Genomic DNA, 10,953 nt, shown 5'->3' with positions numbered 1-10,953 from the left:
TTAAAACCCAATATGGATTTTCTCACCAACATTCTGACAGAAACTGAACTTGATCCACTATTCTTTTATACTTTCAGCACTACTACTCCACTGTAGTTACCATTCACTAAAATATTATATATTTATTACTCCTTGTCCTTGTGCATGTATATAATTGCTCGATAGAGAATTTATGTCATAAATTAACTACCTGAAGAACAAAGATTCATTTTAGAATCACAATAGGTGTGTGCTATGGTCACTGTTACTTATGGGTTTTTTATACAGAGTGGATCACAGGATGCTTGAAAGAAAGTAATCGTACTGGATCTTTACATGTGGTCTTGATGAGCAGCACGAAAACTGTTCCAGGTGCTCGTCTTCCTTTTTATGCCTCATTCTTTCAAGCTAGGAAATTGCTTTTTACCTTACTTCTTAGTCATAAGCTGACCATCCTTACAGTGCCTTTATTACAGTGGAAATCTGATGCAGAAAATTATCAAAATAAGCCATTCTGGTGACTTTTTTTAGAGTTTGCACCCATTGAACTGTTGACACAAATTCAGTTAAGATTCAAAATAGAAAAAAAATGTATGTCACAGATGCAGGTTGTTGGACTTGGAACAAAGAATACTGATCTTTACATTTCAGAAAGCTTCCCCCCAGCCTAGATAAATCCTTTAGCCTCCTATTTAATTTTCACAGATCTGTCTTTATGGGAGGCACGCTTTATGAAAAGATCTTTAAAATATATGTATGTATCTATATGTACTAAAACACATGTATGTATGTATGTACAAATATGAAGAGCTTGAATCATAGGTTAAAAAGTCTGAAAAATGTCTATTTCTCTTTCTCCTCAATGAGCAGAGCACAGCCTACGGAGGGGAAATTTTAATTCATCTGTATTTATTACAAGTGAATCACTAAAAAATGTTGTTTCAAACAGTTTTAGGTTCAAGACCTTTGTTCAAAGAAATGCAGATTTAACAGCAAGTGTTCAACAAAACTCATTGCACAGGGTTGTCTTACATATATAATATAATGGCCAGTCTTCGCGAGCGAAGATTTGGGAAAGGTCATTAACCCTTCGAGCCTGCGCAGTGGATTTTTTTTTTTTTTTTTTTTTTTAGGTGAGACACAGCTTGCGCTGAACTGAGCCCACCCTTTAATCCTGTAAAGGATTGTAAGGATTGTCTTATAAATAAATATATAATATTTTAGTGCGTGGATCCTGTAAGGGTTGTCTTACAGCCAGACTTTAAAGCCTCACTTGTGAATGCTGGCAGTGCTCAGGACTTCCCCTGCTGCCCCAACCAAAGTGTCAGGACTTTGCACCTGTGATTTCTCCCACAAATGCTCAAAAACTCTCTGGATCCAGGAGCAAATAGGTTTATGGCAAGATCTTTCAGGCATGGGCACAATTTGAAGCTGGTTTCCCAAGGAGAGTGCAGCAGCAGGGTTTTGGGCAGTGAGCTCTGTGGCTCTCCTGTCCTGTCCCTGGCAGTCACCTGCTGTGCATGGAACCCACAACCTGCCCTGCTGGCACAAGTCCCTTGGTATTACCACAAATCCTCCATTGCTCCATGTAAGGAGCAAGACATGTCCTCACTTTCTAATGGGAAAGTGGCACAGGGATGGAAACACCCTGGCACCAAAAGGCACAGGTCCAGGACTGCAGGAGCAGAGGGAGGTCTGGGCTCCAGTCACCCATGACTGCAAATGCTCTGGTGCAGAGGGAAAAGCAGGAGTAATGTCCTGGTAGCTTCTTCTGTATGTGCTCTAAAATGTTCCCTTCTGTACAAAAATGCAGACAAACTGAACATGGAGCAAGAGACTTGTTGCAGAACAAATTAAGATTTCCATCTATCCTAAAAATTAATATTTTTCACTTTATTGAACAAAGTAAAAGTCCTTTATTACAAGGTGAAATTACTTCTCTTTTAAAAAAATTAAAAGCTTTTAAGATGAGGTGATAAGTTGCATCTCATGTCTAAAAAATGCACTTTTTGGCTTAGGAAAGTGGTTTTTTTCTCTCTCAGTAGCTGGCATGTTCTGCCATGCAAACAGCTTGAGCTAATATTTAATTAGGTAAATAGAACATTAATGTTGGAGCAAGAGAGGCTCCAACAAGCATTCCTGACTCAGGACAGCCTCTTAGATGCTCTGACCAGAAAGGAAATACCTCTACGTGTGGGCGAATGTAAAATGAGACATTTTATATGCAATATTATTTATTGTTCTATTTGAAGTTTGGATAACAATCGTAAACCATGTGTGTGTGTACATATGCATGCCCTTAAAATAAACAGGTAATGAAATCTGGATGCAAATGCTGCTGCTGACCTCCTTCTATATATGTATATAGTGGACTGAGCCAAAACACAAGCCTCAGGTTTTCCAGACCTGGATCAAGATCCAAATGTTGTGGCTCCTGTCCACCCCTACTTCTTTTCAAGGAACTAATTCATCAGTGGTGTGGACATTTATCTGGACTTTACTTTAGCTGCCAGAGATTTTTTGGCATTTTGTAATAAGACTAATTGCAGCGCACGTGAGCACCAAGGAATGAAGACGTTTCTCTGCTTTAAAATTAGTAGTTGTGTCTGCCAAAGGGACATGCAGAAATATTCTGGAGGGCAGATAGAAAGCTCAGTGGGGCTTTCCAAGGCCCCACAACCGAGTGCTGACTTTTTCAACTTAGCAAATACGGTTTTCTAAAATACTTTTTATTCATAAGGGGTGCTGCAGCAAAAAGAATTAGAGTGAGCAATTCTTGTACTTAACCACTTGATTTCCTCTCTAATGAGTTTTCATCTCTGGTACTGAACAGCATGCCTTTTCTTGACTGTTTTGAATATTGGCTCCTTGGCTAATAAAATTTTACAAGTGATTTTGAAAACAAACAATATTATATTATCCCTTTTTTTCAACTCATAAAATAAATATTCCATCAAAGAGACTTTTATGTTTCACAGTGGCAGTTCTCAAATGACCAGCATGGTATCATGTTCAAAACAGGGCACGGTCCATTTTTACAGTAGATTTACTCAATCACAGTTACTAATCAGATTAGTACTGCTTTTATGTCTGACAAATTTTTAAAAGTTGGGGGTCATTAAAGCCCTTGCACATAGAGAGCCTGTGGTGCTGGGCTGTGTTTTTCCAGTTAACCATTTCTGCCTTGAAACAAATCAGAGAATTATATTTTTAAATGCATGTAGAAGCTATGTTGATCTTTAGGCTGCAGTGCCACTGAGCATTTAAATCCATTGCTCAACTTTGCAAAGCACATGCTTATGTATGGAGTTAAGAAAGAACATCAGTTTAAAAGGTAGGAGGGGCTGAATGCTAGGGAGGGACTCATGTATGCTACTATCCAAAAGAAAATGCTTCATGTTCCCTTACACCTTCCGCTTCCCACTCAACCATGTGCAGGAACTAACCCTCACCATCTGAAACACAGCTCTTGATATTATTACTTCACAGTTGTTGTCCAAAATTCTAATAAAAAAATATTAAGGTTAGAATTAGCTGTCATGAGCTCGAAAGTGAATTCTCTTAGAAGTTAGTACCACCAAAGGGAGAATTCTGCCACCAAAAGACTAGGTTTTGCTCAAGAGACTGAACTCCAGTGATGTCAGAAGGCTATTCCAGTTCTTGTAGAAGCATAATACAGGCCTTTTTTGGATGCTAGGCATGTATCTCCTACTCCAGCTGGTTTCATGAATTGCATAGGAAAACAACTAGAAAACTTTTACTCGTAAAGTTGTGGGAAAGCCCAATATCCTCTATCAGACAGTTGGCATAAAGTTCAAGCAGAATTGGTCCTGTGTCAAAAAGAAAGCAGAGAAAGCAGACAAAAAGGGTAGAAAATGAAGCCTGATCTTTCATTTTTTTCTGGAAATTCCCCCCTGGAGCTGGAGGAGGGAGCAGAGGGCATACAATACCCTTTCCAATAGCTAATGCAGCACTAAAATTATAGGAGTGGTTCTGACTGGCTCATTGCTGAACAGGGAGAAATGGGATGTAAAATTGGTAAAAAACATACAAAACATTCCAGGTGTCATACAGCACCAACATCAACTAACAGTGTCTGTCTTTTCTTGGAATTCAAATAAATTTCAGTTTTAAAAGACTGCTACCAAAGGCTACCATGGGTGTTGATATCTGCAAATGGTTCCACTTCTGCCATCCCCAAACACATGCAAACAAGCACCTTTCGTACAGCCATTGGAATGCTTTTGTTTACTCTAGTTTACTAAATCTGTAGGAGATAAGCAAAGGTTAGATTTCTTAATGGAAAATTTTTCTTAAAGAAAAAGAAGACATTTAATTTTTTTAACATTACTCAGTTATAACAAAAGGATTTCAGTAGAAACAGATGCACCAGAATACAAAATAACTAAACTAAAAATTCAATTAAATATAGTCTATGTTTGCACATGCTCTCTATAAATACTAACTTAATGAGAAAGTGAATGGGTTAGCGTCAGCCAAGCACAAGTCAGGAAACGACCAAATTAAGTTTACACACCGTAGTTTAGACTCTGTCCCCTGGGTACATGCATTGCTGTGAGATCTTTGATATTGATATCATATGCCATTTTCTAAACAATGAAGTGCAGTAGCATGCATTTAAAAAAAATATATAATTCTCCTATACAAATACACATACAATGAAGTCTTGGTGTCTGTGTGTCAACTCTTCTTTGGAAAGGAAAAAAAAATAAAAATAAAACCTAAATGCTGAGGCCTCCTTTGCAAGACTGCAAAGCTCTGTTGCCCTGTAGGGTAAAACCAGTATATAAATATAAATCTAGCTTGCTATTCATTAACAGAGCTACTAGCCAGTCTGATGAGGAGATTATTAATGTGAATTATTATTAAAAACTCTGTCATTTTTATGGTCAGGCAGCAGTTCATATCTTCTCAGTGGAAAACAGGATAGGCATTTTTCCTTTGTTCTACCCCAAATAATTAACTCCTTGAGCGTTTCGGAGCTGAATGCCACCTGATACCTACAGAGACTGTGTAACTACTATTAGTTCCTCAGCACTTCACAGATTAGCACAAATAAACCACACAGAGCAACACACTAACAGTTTATAAAACTTCAAAGTCTAATAATGGGGCTGCTACTGTGAAGATACTGTAAAATACCATATAAATTATGAATATTACATTATATATCATATTATCATAAGGTCTTTTAGCAAAATTAATGCTCGATGAGGTTTTGGCATTTATAAGAAAAGGTAATGATTGAATTAACCGATAATCCCAATTAGAAAAAAATACTAACTTCTGACAGTGGCACAGCAGGTCTTTCAAAGGCTACTATTGAGCAAGTTGCCAAATGCATGAACAAACCTCCTGACTCAATAAGTCTGTTTTAAAGGAAAAGGCACAAAATCTGAAATTCATCTCGGTTGTGTGTTGTGCAAATTCCTCCACATTTTAAATCCCTTCTAAGGCCCCATCTGAAAACACCAGCACCACTGCATACTATGATTAGATGGGCAAACTGACACTAATAAATAATAATTCCTTAAACCATGTTGAGAAATACTAATTATAATCCTAAAGATTCACGAGCTCTTAGGTAAGGGCACAAGGATTAGGTTTCAGACAGAAAGTCACCAGAATTTAAGTATCTACAGTGAGCCAAGGTCATCTTAAACTTCTAGACCAATCAATGGAGAATTAATCAATACGGTCAGTGAAGCCAGGAGAGAATTTCACCTTATCCTAAGATAAATAAACAAAAGAGGCATTCACGCTCCTAAAGAGAGATGTGGAGAGCTGTTTGAGGTGCTCTAGGACACTTGGGACAGAAGCAAGGGAGGCTGGGCACAGGACATACAGAAAATTTTGGCCCTTCAAGAGCAGCAAATGGTGGCCAGGTGAAATATCCTGGAGCATCTAAATGTCACTAGACATACACGATTAGGCAGCTGAATCCCATCTGTGCTGGATAGTGAGCTGAAGAACTCTCTAAGGATCTCTAAGTTTGTGGATGAGACAACTAGTGCACATATGCATTCACTGCTAAATTTAGGTGGACACCTAATCCTATGCATTGTGTTAGTTCCATAGTTTCTAGCTAAAAGATGGATGGCCACGTACTCCTGACTACCTTGGCAAACACGGAGAGCAGAGAAGAGTATAATCTCAGGAACAGTTATTTGCCGAACACCAAACAATGATGACCCCCAGAGAAGAAAAATATTGAAAGCACTAACTTAGGCATTTCATGTGTTTAAACTCTTGGCATGTTACTAGTCACACTGATCCAGTTTATTTATTCTTCTCAAGCAAAAATAAACAAATGCAAATCCCCAGGTCTATGACAAGAAGACACTTATAGTACTCATCCATTTCCAGAAATAGATGGGGTAAAAGTATTGGCAGTAAAACCTTGTGATGAAGACGATCAAACAATTAGGGCATAAAGAATTTCCAGGGGAAGAACTCCACACCTGATTCATTTGCTAGGCTGTCTTTAACTCAGAGCAGCAAGCCCTACAGTAGCACAACATTTTTCCATCAGCAGGTCAGGAGGAAAGGCATATTTCATGCTCACATCACTGACCCAGACCTGTGGCCGAAAGGGAGTGATATTGATGAGCTCTGCAGCAGGTTTATCTGACTCTTAATCAGAAAGCCATTAGCCTGACACAGGGGTCAAAGGAGGGAGTATAAAATGCACTGATAAAGGAGGGATGTCCGTGATTTCCAGAAAAGGCTTGGAAAAAGAGAGTCTGTGGCACTTCCTCTAATCATTTTTATTACCATGTTGGACTTCAAAACAGCAGCTCAGGAAAAGAAACAGTGAGGTAAAGTCTTGACCCCACTGAAATCAATGGGATTTTTATTACAGACCTCAGTTGGACAAAACTCAATCTCTTTTTTAAGTTTAAAGGAGTGCCTGCTTGTTTAGAGTATATAAATATTGTAAGATGGGCAGTGATTTCAGTTGGACTGAGAAAGCTCTCTCTGATTTCCTGTGCAAACCAGAAGTTGTCAAACCAAACACATTGCCTTAGCTCGGTCCTGCTGGGCGTGTTTCCCCAGAGTCTGCCAGGGCACCCACTGCGCAAACTGGCTTCCATTGTCCTGAGGGAAAAAACAACCAAGAAAACCCAAACGAGAGAGAGACAGCTAAAGCAATATATATATATAAATATATTTACACTTATGTTACAGTTATATACAATTGAAATAGATATACAATTTCACAAGGGAAAGGGAAGGGAAAAGGAACAAAACCAAAATAAAATATATATATATCCCAATCAGTAGCCCGAGATCTAGCAACTAAAAGAATTGGCAAAAAACTATCTTACTACTCTCCTTGGGACAACAGAAGGTCACACTGGAACGATCGCCGGCAATCTCCGTCTCCCAAGGTCGACAAGGCCTTACTAGGCCTCGCTCCCCAACCCGACAGACTCAACAGCAGGGAACCTGCACCTCCAAGCCGCCAGAAGGAAAGAGAGTGAAGGCCTTTCCTCCTTTTTTCTTATAGTCTGGCTTACGTAAAAATTGTAGGGAATACTGGGTAAATCTGGGCCCTTCTTTGGTTACAAACTGGTCACCAAGGAAGGCCTAGACCAAACTACCACACCCTCTATTATGTTTCTTTCTTTAATAATGTTCTAGGTAATTAAATCTCAGAACTGACCTTCTGGCATTATCACTATTAAAGGAAATCACCATACCACTCCCTGATGCCTATTTGAAAGATTATAAAGTCTTTTTAGCTTTCTGCTAAGAATGTGTTTCTAATATAAACTGGGTTTCAGATTAAAATAGTCCCTAAATAAAGACAATTGGTTGCATGATGAATGCTAGAACTGCCGGTTAATAGTTTATGCATGAAGGAGATTAGTTGTTAGGCAACAGACCCAGGATGTCAAGAAAGGATTAGAAAAATGAAAATCAGCCCCCACACTTATGACTGCTTATACAATAAACAATACTGCCCCTCCCAGCACAGCAACAACCATCTGTTTTCATTATATGTATATATATATATATATATATATATAAATATATGAATATTTTGTGATGCATTATGTTATTTTTGTTGGTATCATGTTTGCCCTGTTTGTCACACCAGAATACATCACTGGCAAAGGTGCTCTTTTTGCAGTCAGCTATATTACCTAGAGTAACAGAAGTAAAATACTAAGGATGAAATAAATGCAGATTGTACAGACATATATAAGCCTGGCTGTAGGAACATATAGTTAAGTTAAATAGACAAGTGGTCAGCCACTCTGGAGTCCTGGATAAAACCAGTCCATCCGCATGGATCAGTGAAACACTGTGGGGATACTTTGGCTGAAGCCCAAAGGGCCTTATTCACTCTTACACAGCACCACATCCACACTATAAAACTCCCAAGGTGCTCACAAAGCAGCTCACTGCAGTACACTTAATGCCTCCCTTCAAAGGGGTTTAGAGCTGGCCCTGTGTCCCTGCCTTTGCAGCATGGTCAATCTGCAGCTCATGTGGACACCCACAAACAATGAAGATGTGACTATTCAACCGCACTCTGTAGGAAGTTAGGGGTCCTGTGATAGAGCAACAACATGTAGGCTGAGGTTTCTCACAAACCATATAAATGAGGAAGATATCAGGCTTTTCTATTAATATTTAGGTGTTGAAAGTCTTTTAAAAGCCACATCTCCTTCTGGCAATTGGGTCCATGTTGTTCTCCAATTTTTTCACCTGGAAATGCAAAGAACTGTGGCATGCTCATGTGACACAGTAATTCAGGATCTGGGAGCTTTTCTTGGTGTGTTTCTTTTTTCAAGTTCTCACAATCCAAAATTTTCAAGCCAGGAACATTTGCTGCATGTTGCAACTGTAACATGACTGCATTTGGGGAATTTCTGTAACTAACAACCCAGGTGCCCCTAAGTGTCCCTGCTTGAGCAGGGGGATTGGACCATATGACCTCCAGAGGTCCCTTCCAACCTCAGCTGTTCTGCAACTGTGACACAGCTGGGCAGAAAGATAAGTAATAAGTTAGTAACAAAATTATGTCAGGGCCAGAAGTACAGCAGTGGCATTAGTGTAGGCATTGGAGGATGAAGAAATCACATAAAGCCATGAAGGAGAAGGACAAGACCTGGGAAAACGAGGATATGTGCATAGAAGCAGTAAAATGGCTGAAATGGGAGACTAACAGACTTATGGAGACAGAAAGGAGGGGTGGAAAAGACACTGGAAAAAAGTTCCTGAAAAACATGTGACAGAACCTCTGGTATAGAGAGAGGAGGACTACCTAGCACTCCTCATCTGAAAGAAGGTGCATCACATCATAACTTGTGGATGGGACACTGACACAGAAAGGAAGAAAATGTGGAAAAGTAGGCCATGTATGTACAATAATTAGGCCTGCAGAAGCAAGGGAACTATGCAACACTCAGATTATCTTTAGATAAGCAGCAGGGCTGAGCTGCATCAGAAAAGCCTCACTTGAGAGCACTTATCTGGCTGCACAGCCAGGCTGTCCCCTTTCCTCCTGTGCAGGAGATGGGCTCCTGCCCTCTCCACAGGCACAAGTGGGGGACTAGTGGAGACTGAGCTGAAACAGGGGCTTTATGCTGGAACAGAGCAGGAACTAACCTGCTTCTTCTTCCTCTCTCTTCTACACCTCAGCCCCACTCAGGTGGTTTCCAAAATCCTGTTGCCATTTGACCTACCCAAGCACAGACTGCCTGCGTGTCACACAAAGATGCTTCTTGCTGAACAGCAGCAGCAGAGCTCTGTTGAACAGCAGCAGCATTCACAGAAGATGGAGGAGTGAGAGAGACAAGGCATGGGCAAGTCTCTTCTGAAATTACTTTTTAATGGCTTGTGATGTTGTACATGCTGTTTTCTCAAACTGTGCTCTGACTGTCAGATGATAAAGCGATGGCGAATTGCACTTGCTGAGAGCTTGCTTCTGGAGGTCAGTAGGCAGTAGGAGAATCCTACTAAATCTAAAATTTACAAAACGGGCCCCTTTTCTTTTTTAGTATGGTACCATATTGAATTGATCCATTTACTCCCCTGAGCAACACCCTTTAACTTCCTGAGATTAGCTACAGCAAACTGTATCAGTAACCACAGATCCTTTCTAATCTACTGCTGAGAAAGTTCTTTTTTAAAACAAAAATTCCCACAGAGATCTTAATTCATGTAGAACTCTTGGCTTGGTGTATGGCTGCCTGACATATACATAAGATACCACTGACACAATATTGTTGGGACTTCTGTAAGCAGCAAATAAGTCACTGCTTTGACAGTCACCCATTTGAACATTTTATTGATAAATGGAAGCTGGAAGTGGAAGACTTAGTATTTTAGTGGCATACACTTGCTTGTTTCCCAAGTGGTTGAGCTGAGCACCTTTCTCAAAACACGCAAGTGTATGTAGTCATTAACCAGCAAACAAAGGGCTGGTTTGCACCACTTTGCATGTGGTGGTTGGTAATTGCCCAGCCTCAGAGGTCCAGCCCGCTGTGGTGAGGGAAAAACAGTCATTGCCTATGACAAGGCCTGCGAGTTAACAGTTTCTATTCTCCCATGGCAGTCCCTCATTAGCAAAAAAAAAAAAAAAACAACCAAAAAAACCCCCCAAAACTAAACAAAAATGACAACAAAAACCCTTGTGGTTTTGTGTTTTGGTTTTCTTTCTGATGGAGGAAGGCCACACCCAGCTCCTTTAATTATACTTCTAAATACATACATGTAAACATTATTTCTTTGGCTTGGAGAACATAAGTGAGGAAAGGCTTTTTGGGGTTTCATTTCTTCCATCAAAGAAAGGCATAAATTAGTTACTGATAGCTACAATTGTTGTTCAAGTCTGATTATAATTATGGATGTCAAATCAGTAATTATAATTTTATACTCATTTTTTTCACACAATAGTCATTCTTGTTTGAAATTGCCATTCTTATTTCTGTTATACAA

Source organism: Lepidothrix coronata, unplaced genomic scaffold, assembly GCF_001604755.1.
Source record: "Lepidothrix coronata isolate B3197 unplaced genomic scaffold, Lepidothrix_coronata-1.0 Scaffold36, whole genome shotgun sequence".
Taxonomy (NCBI): Eukaryota; Metazoa; Chordata; class Aves; order Passeriformes; family Pipridae; genus Lepidothrix; species Lepidothrix coronata.
The sequence above is the reverse complement of the archived record's forward strand: the minus strand, read 5'-3'. Positions refer to the sequence as shown.